Source organism: Ranitomeya imitator, chromosome 4 (assembly GCF_032444005.1).
Source record: "Ranitomeya imitator isolate aRanImi1 chromosome 4, aRanImi1.pri, whole genome shotgun sequence".
In the NCBI taxonomy this organism is placed as follows: Eukaryota; Metazoa; Chordata; class Amphibia; order Anura; family Dendrobatidae; genus Ranitomeya; species Ranitomeya imitator.
In genome coordinates, this window is record NC_091285.1 from 21630013 (window position 1) to 21644353 (window position 14341).

A 14341-nucleotide genomic window follows, 5' to 3' on the forward strand; every position below is an offset into this window, starting at 1 on the left:
AATGCAGAGCCGTGAAAATAATAAATACGTTTTCTTTCCTCAAAAATAATTATTTAGCCCAGAATTTTTTATTTTCCCAAGGGTTACAGAAGAAACTGGACCCTAAAAGTTGTTGTCCAGTTTCTCCTGAGTACGCTGATACCCCATATGTGGGGGTAAACCACTGTTTGGGCACATGCCGAGGCTCGGAAGTGAAGTAGTGACGTTTTGAAATGCAGACTTTGATGGAATGCTCTGTGGGCGTCACGTTGCGTTTGCAGAGCCCCTGATGTGGCTTAACAGTAGAAACCCCCCACAAGTGACCCCATTTTGGAAACTAGACCCCCAAAGGAACTTATCTAGATGTGTGGTGAGCACTTTGAACCCCCAAGTGCTTCATAGAAGTTTATAATGCAGAGCCGTGAAAATAATAAATACGTTTTCTTTCCTCAAAAATAATTATTTAGCCCAGAATTTTTTATTTTCCCAAGGGTTACAGGAGAAATTGGACCCCAAAAGTTGTTGTCCAGTTTCTCCTGAGTACGCTGATACCCCATGAGTGGGGGTAAACCACTGTTTGGGCACACGTCGGGGCTCAGAAGGGAAGTAGTGACTTTTGAAATGCAGACTTTGATGGAATGGTCTGCGGGTGTCACGTTGCGTTTGCAGAGCCCCTGGTGTGCCTAAACAGTAGAAACCCCCACAAGTGACCCCATTTTAGAAATTAGACCCCCCAAGGAACTTATCTAGATATGTGGTGAGCACTTTGAACCCCCAAGTGCTTCACAGACGTTTACAACGCAGAGCCGTGAAAATAAAAAATCATTTTTCTTTCCTCAAAAATTATGTTTTAGCAAGCATTTTTTTTGATTCACAAGGGTAACAGGAGAAATTGGACCCCAGTAATTGTTGCGCAGTTTGTCCTGAGTATGCTGGTACCCCATATGTGGGGGTAAACCACTGTTTGGGCACACGTCAGGGTTCGGAAGTGAGGGAGCACCATTTGACTTTTTGAATACGAGATTGGCTGGAATCAATGGTGGCGCCATGTTGCGTTTGGAGACCCCTGATGTGCCTAAACAGTGGTAACCCCTCAATTCTACCTCCAACACTAACCCCAACACACCCCTAACCCTAATCCCAACTGTAGCCATAACCCTAAACACAACCCTAACCGCAACACACCCCTAACCACAACACTAACCCCAACACACCCCTAACCCTAACCACAACCCTAATTCCAACCCTAACCCTAAGGCTATGTGCCCACGTTGCGGATTCGTGTGAGATATTTTCGCACCATTTTTGAAAAATCCGCGGGTAAAAGGCACTGCGTTTTACCTGCGGATTTTCCGCGGATTTCCAGTGTTTTTTGTGCGGATTTCACCTGCGGATTCCTATTGAGGAACAGGTGTAAAACGCTGCGGAATCCGCACAAAGAATTGACATGCTGCGGAAAATACAACGCAGCGTTTCCGCGTGGTATTTTCTGCACCATGGGCACAGCGGATTTGGTTTCCATATGTTTACATGGTACTGTAAACCTGATGGAACACTGCTGCGAATCCGCAGCCAAATCCGCACCGTGTGCACATAGCCTAATTCTAAAGGTATGTGCACACGCTGCGGAAAACGCTGCGGATCCGCAGCAGTTTCCCATGAGTGTACAGTTCAATGTAAACCTATGGGAAACAAAAATCGCTGTACACATGCTGCGGAAAAACTGCACGGAAACGCAGCGGTTTACATTCCGCAGCATGTCACTTCTTTGTGCGGATTCCGCAGCGGTTTTACAACTGCTCAAATAGAAAATCGCAGTTGTAAAACCGCAGTGAAATGCGCAGAAAAACCGCGGTAAATCCGCCATAAATCCGCAGCGGTTTAGCACTGCGGATTTATCAAATCCGCAGCGGAAAAATCCGCAGAGGACCAGAATACGTGTGCACATACCGAAACCCTAACCCTAGCCCTAACCCTACCCCTACCCCTAGCCCTAACCCTAACCCTACCCCTAACCCTACCCCTAGCCCTAACCCTAGCCCTAACCCTACCCCTAACCCTACCCCTAACCCTAACCCTAACCCTATTCTAACATTAGTGGAAAAAAAAAAATTTCTTTATTTTTTTATTGTCCCTACCTATGGGGGTGACAAAGGGGGGGGGTCATTTATTATTTTTTTTATTTTGATCACTGAGATAGATTATATCTCAGTGATCAAAATGCACTTTGGAACGAATCTGCCGGCCGGCAGATTCGGCGGGCGCACTGCGCATGCGCCCGCCATTTTGGAAGATGGCGGCGCCCAGGGAGAAGACGGACGGGACCCCGGCTGGATCGGTAAGTATGATGGGGTGGGGGGGGACCACGGGGGGGGGGATCGGAGCACGGGGGGGGGAATCGGAGTGCGGGAGGGGTGGAACGGAGCACGGGGGGCGTGGAACGGAGCACGGGGGGGCTGGAATGGAGCACGGGGGGGTGGAACGGAGCACCGGGGGGGGTGGATCGGAGTGCAGGGGGGGTGATTGGAGCACGGGGGGGTGATTGGAGCACGGGGGGAGCGGACAAGAGCAAGGGGGGGAGCAGAGCACTGGACGGAGGGGAGCCGGAGCAGTGTACCGGCCAGATCGGAGGGCTGGGGGGGCGATCGGAGGGGTGGGGTGGAGGCACACTAGTATTTCCAGCCATGGCCGATGATATTTCAGCATCGGCCATGGCTGGATTGTAATATTTCACCCGTTATAATGGGTGAAATATTACAAATCGCTCTGATTGGCAGTTTCACTTTCAACAGCCAATCAGAGCGATCGTAGCCACGAGGGGGTGAAGCCACCCCCCCTGGGCTAAACTACCACTCCCCCTGTCCCTGCAGATCGGGTGAAATGGGAGTTAACCCTTTCACCCGATCTGCAGGGACGCGATCTTTCCTGTTGTGAATTCTGTGGCTGAGTTCACTTCTGTGGTCACAAGTGGTATTGCAGTCTCTGGGCTTCCTCCCTCAGGTGTTTTGGTGAGCTCGTTGGCTGCCTTGCTATTTAGCTCCACCTGAGTCTGTCTTCCTTGCTCCTTGTCAATGTTCCAGTGTTGGATCTGAGCTACTGCATCTTTCCTTGGGCCTGCTGCTCTGCTAGATAAGTGCTTCTAGTTTGTTTTCTGTTTTTTTCTGTCCAGCTTGCTATTGTCTTTTGCTGGAAGCTCTGAGAAGCAGAGGGGTGCACCGCCGTGCTGTTAGTTCGGCACGGTGGGTCTTTTTGCCCCTTTGCGTGGTTTTCATTTTAGGGTTTTTTGTAGACTGCATAGTTCTCTTTGCTATCCTCGCTCTGTCTAGAATATCGGGCCTCACTTTGCTGAATCTATTTCATTCCTACGTTTGTCTTTTCATCTTGCTAACAGTCATTATATGTGGGGGGCTGCCTATTCCTTTGGGGTATTTCTCTGAGGTAAGTCAGGCTTGTATTTCTATCTTCAGGCTAGTCAGCTCCTCAGGCAGTGCCGAGTTGCATAGGTAGTGATAGGCGCAATCCACTGCTGCTTATAGTTGTGTGAGGATAGATCAGGTACTGCAGTCTACAGAGATTCCACGTCTCAGAGCTCGTCCTATTGTTTTTGGTTATTGCCAGATCTCTGTATGTGCGCTGATTACTGCACGCTGTGTTGCCTGATTGCCAGCCATAACAGTACAAGGAGCCACACCAATGATTCCCAATAGAGGGAAAAAAGAAATCCTGACATCATTTTTTTTTCTTAGCTCTGTCTTCAGTCTTTTTTTTCCCCTAGACATTAGAGTGCTTCAGGACACAGCTGTGGACATGGATATTCAGGCTCTGTGCTCCTCAATGGATAATCTCGTTGTAAATGTACAAAAGATTCAAGATACTATTGATCAGAAATCGATGCTAGAACCAAGAATTCCGATTCCTGATTTGTTTTTTGGTGACAGAACTAAGTTCCTGAGCTTCAGAAATAATTGTAAGCTATTTTTGGCCTTGAAACCTCATTCTTCTGGTAATCCTATTCAACAGGTTTTGATTATTATTTCTTTTTTGCGCGGCGACCCACAGGACTGGGCGTTTTCTCTTGCACCAGGAGATTCTGCATTGAGTAATGTTGATGCATTTTTCCTGGCGCTCGGATTGCTTTACGATGAGCCTAATTCAGTGGATCAGGCTGAGAAAAATCTGCTGGCTTTATGCCAGGGTCAGGATGATGTAGAAGTATATTGTCAGAAATTTAGGAAATGGTCAGTACTCACTCTGTGGAATGAATCTGCACTAGCGGCTTTGTTCAGAAAGGGTCTCTCTGAAGCTCTTAAGGATGTAATGGTGGGATTTCCTATGCCTGCTGGTTTGAATGAGTCTATGTCCTTGGCCATTCAGATCGGTCGTCGCTTGCGCGAGCGTAAATCTGTGCACCATCTGGCGGTACTGCCTGAGAGTAAACCTGAGCCTATGCAGTGCGACAGGACTATGACTAAAGTAGAACGGCAAGAACACAGACGTCTGAACAGACTGTGTTTCTATTGTGGTGATTCTACTCATGCTATTTCTAATTGTCCTAAACGCACTAGGCGGTTCGATAGCTCTGCCGTTATTGGTACTGTACAGTCCAAATTCCTTTTGTCCATTACCTTAATGTGCTCTTTGTCATCGTATTCTGTCATGGCGTTTGTGGATTCAGGCGCTGCCCTGAATCTGATGGATTTGGATTATGCTAAACGTTGTGGATTTTTCTTGGAGCCTTTGCGGTGTCCTATTCCGTTGAGAGGAATTGATGCTACACCTTTGGCCAAGAATAAGCCTCAGTACTGGGCCCAGCTGACCATGTGCATGGCTCCTGCACATCAGGAAGTTATTCGCTTTCTGGTACTGCATAATTTGCATGATGTGGTCGTGTTGGGGTTGCCATGGCTACAAACCCATAATCCAGTATTGGATTGGAACTCTATGTCGGTAACCAGCTGGGGTTGTCAGGGAGTACATGGTGATGTTCCATTTTTGTCTATTTCGTCATCCATTCCTTCTGACATCCCAGAGTTCTTGTCGGACTTTCAGGATGTATTTGAAGAGTCCAAGTCTGATGCCCTACCTCCGCATAGGAATTGTGATTGTGCTATCGATTTGATTCCTGGTAGTAAATTCCCTAAGGGTCGTTTATTTAATTTGTCCGTACCTGAACACACCGCTATGCGCAGTTATGTGAAGGAGTCCCTGGAGAAGGGACATATTCGCCCATCGTCGTCACCATTGGGAGCAGGGTTCTTTTTTGTAGCCAAGAAGGATGGTTCGCTAAGACCGTGTATTGATTACCGCCTTCTTAATAAGATCACTGTTAAGTTTCAGTATCCCTTGCCATTGATTTCTGACTTGTTTGCTCGGAATAAGGGGGCTAGTTGGTTTACTAAGATTGATCTTCGTGGTGCGTATAATCTGGTGAGAATCAGGCAGGGAGATGAATGGAAAACGGCATTTAATACGCCCGAGGGTCATTTTGAGTATCTGGTGATGCCGTTCGGACTTGCCAATGCTCCATCTGTTTTTCAGTCTTTTATGCATGACATTTTCCGTGAGTATCTGGATAAATTCTTGATTGTTTACTTGGATGACATTTTGTTCTTCTCAGATGATTGGGAGTCTCATGTGAAGCAAGTCAGAATGGTTTTCCAGGTACTGCGTGCTAATTCCTTGTTCGTGAAGGGATCAAAGTGTCTCTTCGGTGTGCAGAAAGTTTCATTTTTGGGGTTCATCTTTTCCCCTTCTACTATCGAGATGGATCCGGTTAAGGTTCAGGCCATCCAGGATTGGACTCAGCCGACATCTCTAAAAAGTCTGCAGAAATTCCTGGGCTTTGCTAATTTTTATCGTCGCTTCATCTGTAATTTTTCTAGCATTGCCAGACCATTGACCGATTTGACCAAGAAGGGTGCTGATTTGGTTAATTGGTCTTCTGCTGCCGTGGAAGCTTTTCAGGAGTTGAAGCGTCGTTTTTGCTGTGCCCCTGTGTTGTGTCAACCTGATGTTTCTCTTCCGTTCCAGGTCGAGGTTGATGCTTCTGAGATTGGTGCAGGGGCGGTTTTGTCACAGAGAGGTTCTGGTTGCTCAGTGTTCAAACCATGTGCTTTCTTTTCCAGGAAATTTTCTGCTGCTGAGCGTAATTATGATGTGGGCAACCGAGAGTTGCTGGCCATGAAGTGGGCATTCGAGGAGTGGCGTCATTGGCTTGAGGGTGCTAAGCATCGCGTGGTGGTATTGACTGATCATAAGAACTTGACTTATCTCGAGTCTGCCAAGCGCTTGAATCCTAGACAGGCCCGTTGGTCGTTATTTTTTGCTCGTTTTGATTTTGTGATTTCATACCTTCCGGGCTCTAAAAATGTGAAGGCGGATGCTCTGTCTAGGAGTTTTGTGCCCGACTCTCCGGGGTTATCTGAGCCGGCGAGTATCCTCAAGGAAGGAGTCATTGTGTCTGCCATCTCCCCTGATTTGCGGAGAGTGTTGCAGAAATTTCAGGCTAATAAACCTGATCGTTGTCCGGCCGAGAAACTGTTCGTCCCTGATAGGTGGACTAGTAAAGTTATCTCTGAACTTCATTGTTCGGTGCTGGCCGGTCATCCAGGAATCTTTGGTACCAGGGAGTTGGTTGCTAGATCCTTCTGGTGGCCATCTCTGTCACGGGATGTGCGTGCTTTTGTGCAGTCCTGTGGAATTTGTGCTAGGGCTAAGCCCTGCTGTTCACGTGCCAGTGGGTTGCTTTTGCCCTTGCCGGTCCCGAAGAGGCCTTGGACACATATTTCGATGGATTTCATTTCTGACCTTCCCGTTTCTCAAAAAATGTCGGTCATTTGGGTGGTCTGTGATCGCTTTTCTAAAATGGTCCATCTGGTGCCCTTGGTTAAATTGCCTTCCTCCTCTGATTTGGTGCCTTTGTTCTTCCAGCATGTGGTTCGTTTACATGGCATTCCTGAGAATATTGTTTCTGACAGAGGTTCCCAGTTTGTCTCGAGGTTCTGGCGAGCCTTTTGTGGTAGGATGGGCATTGACCTATCTTTCTCCTCGGCCTTCCATCCTCAGACTAATGGCCAGACCGAACGAACCAATCAGACCTTGGAAACATATCTGAGATGTTTTGTTTCCGCTGACCAGGATGATTGGGTGTCATTTTTGCCGTTGGCTGAGTTCGCCCTTAATAATCGGGCCAGCTCGGCTACCTTGGTCTCTCCATTTTTCTGCAATTCTGGGTTCCATCCTCGTTTCTCTTCAGGACAGGTTGAGTCTTCGGACTGTCCTGGTGTGGATTCTGTGGTGGACAGGTTGCAGCAGATCTGGACTCAGGTAGTGGACAATTTGACCTTGTCCCAGGAGAAGGCTCAGCTTTTCGCTAATCGCAGACGCCGTGTGGGACCCCGACTTCGTGTTGGGGATTTGGTTTGGTTATCTTCTCGTCATATTCCTATGAAGGTTTCCTCTCCTAAATTTAAACCTTGTTTTATTGGTCCGTATAGGATTTCTGAGATTCTCAATCCGGTGTCTTTTCGTCTGACCCTCCCAGACTCCTTTTCCATACATAATGTATTCCATAGGTCGTTGTTGAGGAGATACGTGGCACCTATGGTTCCATCTGTGGAGCCTCCTGCCCCTGTTTTGGTGGAGGGGGAATTGGAGTATATTGTGGAGAAGATTTTGGATTCTCGTGTCTCTAGACGGAAACTCCAGTATCTGGTCAAATGGAAGGGTTATGCTCAGGAAGATAATTCCTGGGTTTTTGCCTCTGATGTCCATGCCCCAGATCTTGTTCGTGCCTTTCATGTGGCTCATCCTGGTCGGCCTGGGGGTTCTGGTGAGGGTTCGGTGACCCCTCCTCAAGGGGGGGGTACTGTTGTGAATTCTGTGGCTGAGTTCACTTCTGTGGTCACAAGTGGTATTGCAGTCTCTGGGCTTCCTCCCTCAGGTGTTTTGGTGAGCTCGTTGGCTGCCTTGCTATTTAGCTCCACCTGAGTCTGTCTTCCTTGCTCCTTGTCAATGTTCCAGTGTTGGATCTGAGCTACTGCATCTTTCCTTGGGCCTGCTGCTCTGCTAGATAAGTGCTTCTAGTTTGTTTTCTGTTTTTTTCTGTCCAGCTTGCTATTGTCTTTTGCTGGAAGCTCTGAGAAGCAGAGGGGTGCACCGCCGTGCTGTTAGTTCGGCACGGTGGGTCTTTTTGCCCCTTTGCGTGGTTTTCATTTTAGGGTTTTTTGTAGACTGCATAGTTCTCTTTGCTATCCTCGCTCTGTCTAGAATATCGGGCCTCACTTTGCTGAATCTATTTCATTCCTACGTTTGTCTTTTCATCTTGCTAACAGTCATTATATGTGGGGGGCTGCCTATTCCTTTGGGGTATTTCTCTGAGGTAAGTCAGGCTTGTATTTCTATCTTCAGGCTAGTCAGCTCCTCAGGCAGTGCCGAGTTGCATAGGTAGTTGTTAGGCGCAATCCACTGCTGCTTATAGTTGTGTGAGGATAGATCAGGTACTGCAGTCTACAGAGATTCCACGTCTCAGAGCTCGTCCTATTGTTTTTGGTTATTGCCAGATCTCTGTATGTGCGCTGATTACTGCACGCTGTGTTGCCTGATTGCCAGCCATAACACTTTCCATGACGCCGCATAGGCGTCATGGGTCGGAATGGCACCGACTTTCATGACGCCTACGTGGCGTCAAAGGTCGGGAAGGGGTTAAACACATCATAGAGTGTACAAATAATACTCCCATAATTCTGTTATGTAATACCACCATATACTGCTAAATAATACTTACCTAGTAAATAGTGATGAGCGAACGCGCTCGGATAAGGCGTTATTCGAGCATGCTCGGGTGCTAACCGAGTGAAACATTCAGCCGCGGGGACTCGAACATATTTGTCAAGTACGCCGAAGACGTTTGGTTAGCACCTGAGCATGCTCAGATAACACCTTATCCCAGCACGCATGCTCATCACTACTAATAAAACCTATTTGCCACCCCCTATATGTGCACATTTAGAAAAGAAATGCAATAAGAGTCAATTACTTTATACAGAGACGGTAAAAACAAACCTAAGAAACTGGGAACATTTCTCCTTTAAGCAGCAACACATGGAGGAAAAATGTGCGTGTGTGAGCTGCCACGAAAGGGTCGCCAGAACGAATGTATTTAACATTATATGAAGCGGTGGCTGTGTATGTCCCGGGGCCAAATGGAAAAAAAGCATTTGAGGTTGAAATGAATCTTCATGTTACAGTCAGCTAAACAAGTGCTCGGCCGCTTTCCTCTGCAGTCATGTCATAATAAACAGACTTTTCAGGAACAATGAGTCACGTTCACCTAATTTCATACTTCTTAACTCTTCTAACTCTCTAAGAACAGATCTACGGGGTATGTTGATTGTTAAAAATGCTCCAAAATTTTTTAAAAAAATAGTGACAAGCACCAAAAATTCTAAGCCAAAAATGGTCTTAAACAGTTGTCGGATCACTTCCCCCACACTGTACTGAATCGTTTATAGAATTCCGAGCAAAGATCTAAATTGTTGCCCCCCCACTCCCAGTTCCCGTTAAACAACCCTTTGGGTTTCTGAAATCACGTCGCAGTGGCTCAGAGGAGTAATTGAGAATTTCCATCCATCTAACCCCCTTAGATGCAATGATCTCTGTTCGGCATGGCATTTAAGGGGGTTAAACTGCTGAAATCAGAGCAAAATCCGCTCCCAGCAGTTATCGAAAAGTGTGTGCTTTGTAAAACGAAAGAGAAGAAGTCAGAACAGGAAATAAGTACAGGCTGCTTGTATTTTACATGGGGTTGTCCGAGTAGTGGACAACTCTTCTAAATCACGACCAGTAATGATCCAACCCTCCAGGTAATACTCCAAACACCCACTTTTAGGTGGGGGGTTTACGTAAATCCATTTGGATGCCCAAGATTTTCTGGAATTTCGAAAAATATTTAGAATTGAGAGTCCTCTGAGGAGGACCACTGAGGACTCTCAATTCTAAATATTTTTCTATCTACTGGCTAACACGGTACCAAGATATATTTCTTTCCTGGAATTTCGAGACATTTTGGGCAAAGTTGGGACAATTGACAGGTATGAAAAGGGCTTATCGTAAACTTTTTAAGAAGATTATCCTATACTGGTAACCTCATTTGATTCTTGATCTTCACCAAGAAGTGAATCAGTCTCCGACCGTCCATTTGTAGCCTCCAGCTCTGTTACAGTCGATTTGAGAAGCTATTCTTTCCCGTCATAGTCCATTTACATTTTTCCAGCCCCTGTCCCCATTATTCATGGCGTTATAGCAGATTATACTCACATGAATAACTTAAAAATTAAATATAAAATTACATTTTTTTTCTTCCTGTGTGACGGCGGCAGGAGATGACAAGAGGCCGAGTTGTCCGTTCACAGATCCACACAGTTGTCTTCCAAGCATCTGTACTGGGAACATATGGTTTTCGTTAACTTATCTATTGCGAATTTTACCAATGAAAAAAAAAAAGGGCTTAAATGACGGGCGCCAATAAGCGTTCATATGGACACTGTTAAAATTATAATTCTGCTGTGCTAACAAGTCAATGACCTGAAGGATATCTGGTCAGAGAGCCAAGATGAACATTTTTAACATTTTTTTTTCATGGTTGTATTTTTGTCCACTTGAAGGATTTCATAAATAGATGTCGAATTTTTTTAATTATATTTTGTTGAGTCAACAGAATGTCATTTTCTTTTCCTTTTTTTTTTAACATCCTCCTTAAACGGGACCCATCCCCAAAGTACAAATGGCTCATATTTAATTTTTTGCCCTCTTGAGTATTCTGTTTTTTTTTATTATTTAAAATCGGCCGAGTCCCGAGATAGAAGCCTTTTTTTTGTGTGTGCAAATTTTGATGGTGTTTGCAAGGAGATGTTCTACACAGGATCCTCTGGGGCGTGTCTTTGTGCTAATTACCCTGTGAGCCACACCCCATAGGTAAAGACCGTTAAAAAAAAAATCATTAAATAAAAAGGCTTATATTTCCGGAACGGTATGGCTGGTTTTTAAAAAACGAAATTCGGGTAACTCAAGCAGGAACAAAATAAGAGCAAAAATTGGACACTTGATCTAGTGACAAGTCCTCTTTAAAGGGTTTGTTCGGCGAGTAATTTTTTTTACATAAAAGGCTCAGCATGGGTTAAAAATGGAGAGAAGCAATAGAGTAAACATAGAGTAAAAAATATTTACTCTTTAAAGGGGTTTATACAGGTAACATGGACTACCATTTTAATAGGGTCTCCCTGTGATCAAAGAATCACAAAATATCCTGCTATTGATCAGAAGTAATCATCCTTAATCGCTAATAAAACCTCGCAGTAAGTGTTTAGTTCCTGCAGTGCCCCCACAGGAGAAAGGAAGCATTACACAAATCTAACAAAATTCATTAGGGCTGTCCTGGTAATACATGGACAATGATGGATGCTCTTTATAACCACTCTGCTCTCGAACAACCCTCCTGTCTGGTAACCATAAGTGCAGATTCACATGTTGCGTTTTTGATACGTATTTTCCTGAATATTTGCGTTCGCATATTCTGCAGCAAAAGGCAGAACACGCAGAGACATAGTTATGGTTTTGTTTCGGGGAATGGGGGGGTGGAGCTGGAACTCCTGAGTGGGCACCAAAGCAGGTAACCTTGATTACAACTGGGTGACGCACCCTAATAGTGGATGTCGGAGAACCTCCGCAGATGACCGCACTGTTACTAGTAAAAGTCTCTGCACAAAGACCAACACTGATATTACCGACATATGGTGACTATATAGTGATGGATACCAGTCCTACAGAACATATTTCAGATTACAGAACAATTACTGACAGTGACTTGCAGCTGACGTTATTTCTGTTGGAATCATTCACTTTTCCCATCTTTTACACCTATCACAGACCAACATGACAACTTCTCCAGCCAGGACTCGGCTGCAGATATTACAACAAAGACACATCTGACGTCTCACATTTTCAGCACCATCCACATCTATTCCCAACCTGCACAAACTTCTCATCCTGCTGATACCCCAATACTGAGCCGCTGCTGCCGTATGTGTCCCTATTACTGCACCTGATACCCCAATACTGAGCCACTGCTGCCGTATGTGTCTCTATTACTGCCCCTGATATCCCAATACTGAGCCACTGCTGCCGTATGTGTCCCTATTACTACACCTGATACCCCAATACTGAGCCGCTGCTGCCGTATGTGTCCTTATTACTGCACCTGATACCCCAATACTGATCCGCTGCTGCCGTATGTGTCCCTATTACTGCTCCTGATACCCCAATACTGAGCCGCTGCTGCCGTATGTGTCCTTATTACTGCACCTGATACCCCAATACTGATCCGCTGCTGCCGTATGTGTCTCTATTACTGCCCCTGATATCCCAATACTGAGCCACTGCTGCCGTATGTGTCCCTATTACTACACCTGATACCCCAATACTGAGCCGCTGCTGCCGTATGTGTCCCTATTACTGCCCCTGATACCCCAATACTGAGCCGCTGCTGCCGTATGTGTCCCTATTACTGCCCCTGATATCCCAATACTGAGCCGCTGCTGCCGTATGTGTCCTTATTACTGCACCTGATACCCCAATACTGAGCCGCTGCTGCCGTATGTGTCCCTATTACTGCACCTGATACCCCAATACTGAGCCGCTGCTGCCGTATGTGTCCCTATTACTGCACCTGATACCCCAATACTGAGCCGCTGCTGCCGTATGTGTCCTTATTACTGCACCTGATACCCCAATACTGAGCCGCTGCTGCCGTATGTGTCCCTATTACTGCACCTGATACCCCAATACTGAGCCGCTGCTGCCGTATGTGTCCCTATTACTGCCCCTGATACCCCAATACTGAGCCATTGCTGCCATATGTGTCCCTATTACTGCACCTGATATCCCAATACTGAGCCGCTGCTGCCATATGTGTCCATATTACTGCACCTACTGTGTGGTGCTGTGTGCGTCTAGATGGTAAAGCAATCCTCTTGAATATAGTAATGCTGTGTAAAAGTGCCCTAGAAAACACTGCCGAAATTTGACCCCTAGTAAGTAATAATGCCCTGTGTACCCTTTTGACAGTCACAAAAACCAGAGTGCCCCTATAACAATAACTCCACTAACTGCCCACTTAACATTTAATAATGTTCCGAGTCTCCCCCTATATAGCTCCCCTATACACAGTATGATGCCCCCACAGAGCATACTGACCCCTTAGTAGCCCCAAACTGTTTGATTGCTCCAACACTGTATGATGGCCCCACACTCCATATGTCTTTGTACAGTATAATGCACTCCCCATAGGCCTCCACATAGTGTAATGCACTCACCATAGGCCTCTATACAGTATAATGCACTCCTCATAGGCCTCCATACAGTATAATGCACTCCCCATAGGCCTCAATATAGTATAATACCCTCCCCGTAGGCCTCCATATATTATAATGCATTCCACATAGCCCTCTATATAGTATAATGCACTCCCCATAGGCTTCCATATAGTATAATGCATTCTACATAGCCCTCTACATGCACTCCCCATAGGCCTCTATATAGTATAATGTACTCCCCATAGGCCTCCATATAGTATAATAATAAATAATAATAATAATGCATTCCACATAGCTCTCTATATGCACTCCCCATAGGCTTCTATATAGGATAATGCACTACTCATAGGCCTCTATATAGTATAATGCACTCCCCATAGACATACATATGGTATAATGCACTCCCTATAGGCCTCCATATAGTATAATAATAAATAATAATAATACTGCATTCCACATAGCTCTCTATATGCACTCCCCATAGGCTTCTTTATAGGATAATGCACTACTCATAGGCCTCTATATAGTATAATGCACTCCCCATAGGCCTCCATATAGTATAATGCCTACCTCAAAGTCCTTTATATAGTATAATGCACTCTCCATAAGGCTCCATACAGTATAATGCACTCCCCATAAAAAAAATACAATATTCTCCAGACATCTCTCCTCCTTGATTCCTCTACACCAGTGTTCCCCAACTCCGGTCCTCAAGAGCCACCAACAGGTCACGTTTTGAGGATTTCCTTAGTATTGCACAGGTGATTGAATGCTTGCCTGTCCTGGTGATGCAATTATCACCTGTGCAATACTAAGGAAATCCTGAAAACATGACCTGTTGGTGGCTCTTGAGGACCCGGAGTTGGGGAACACTGCTCTACACCATGCTACTGAGAACAAGCTAAACAGATGCGCTTGTAACTCATGCCTGAAAATTTTTGCACGGAAATGTTAAAATCCCCCAAAATAATCATAAACGGGCAAAGTTGTAA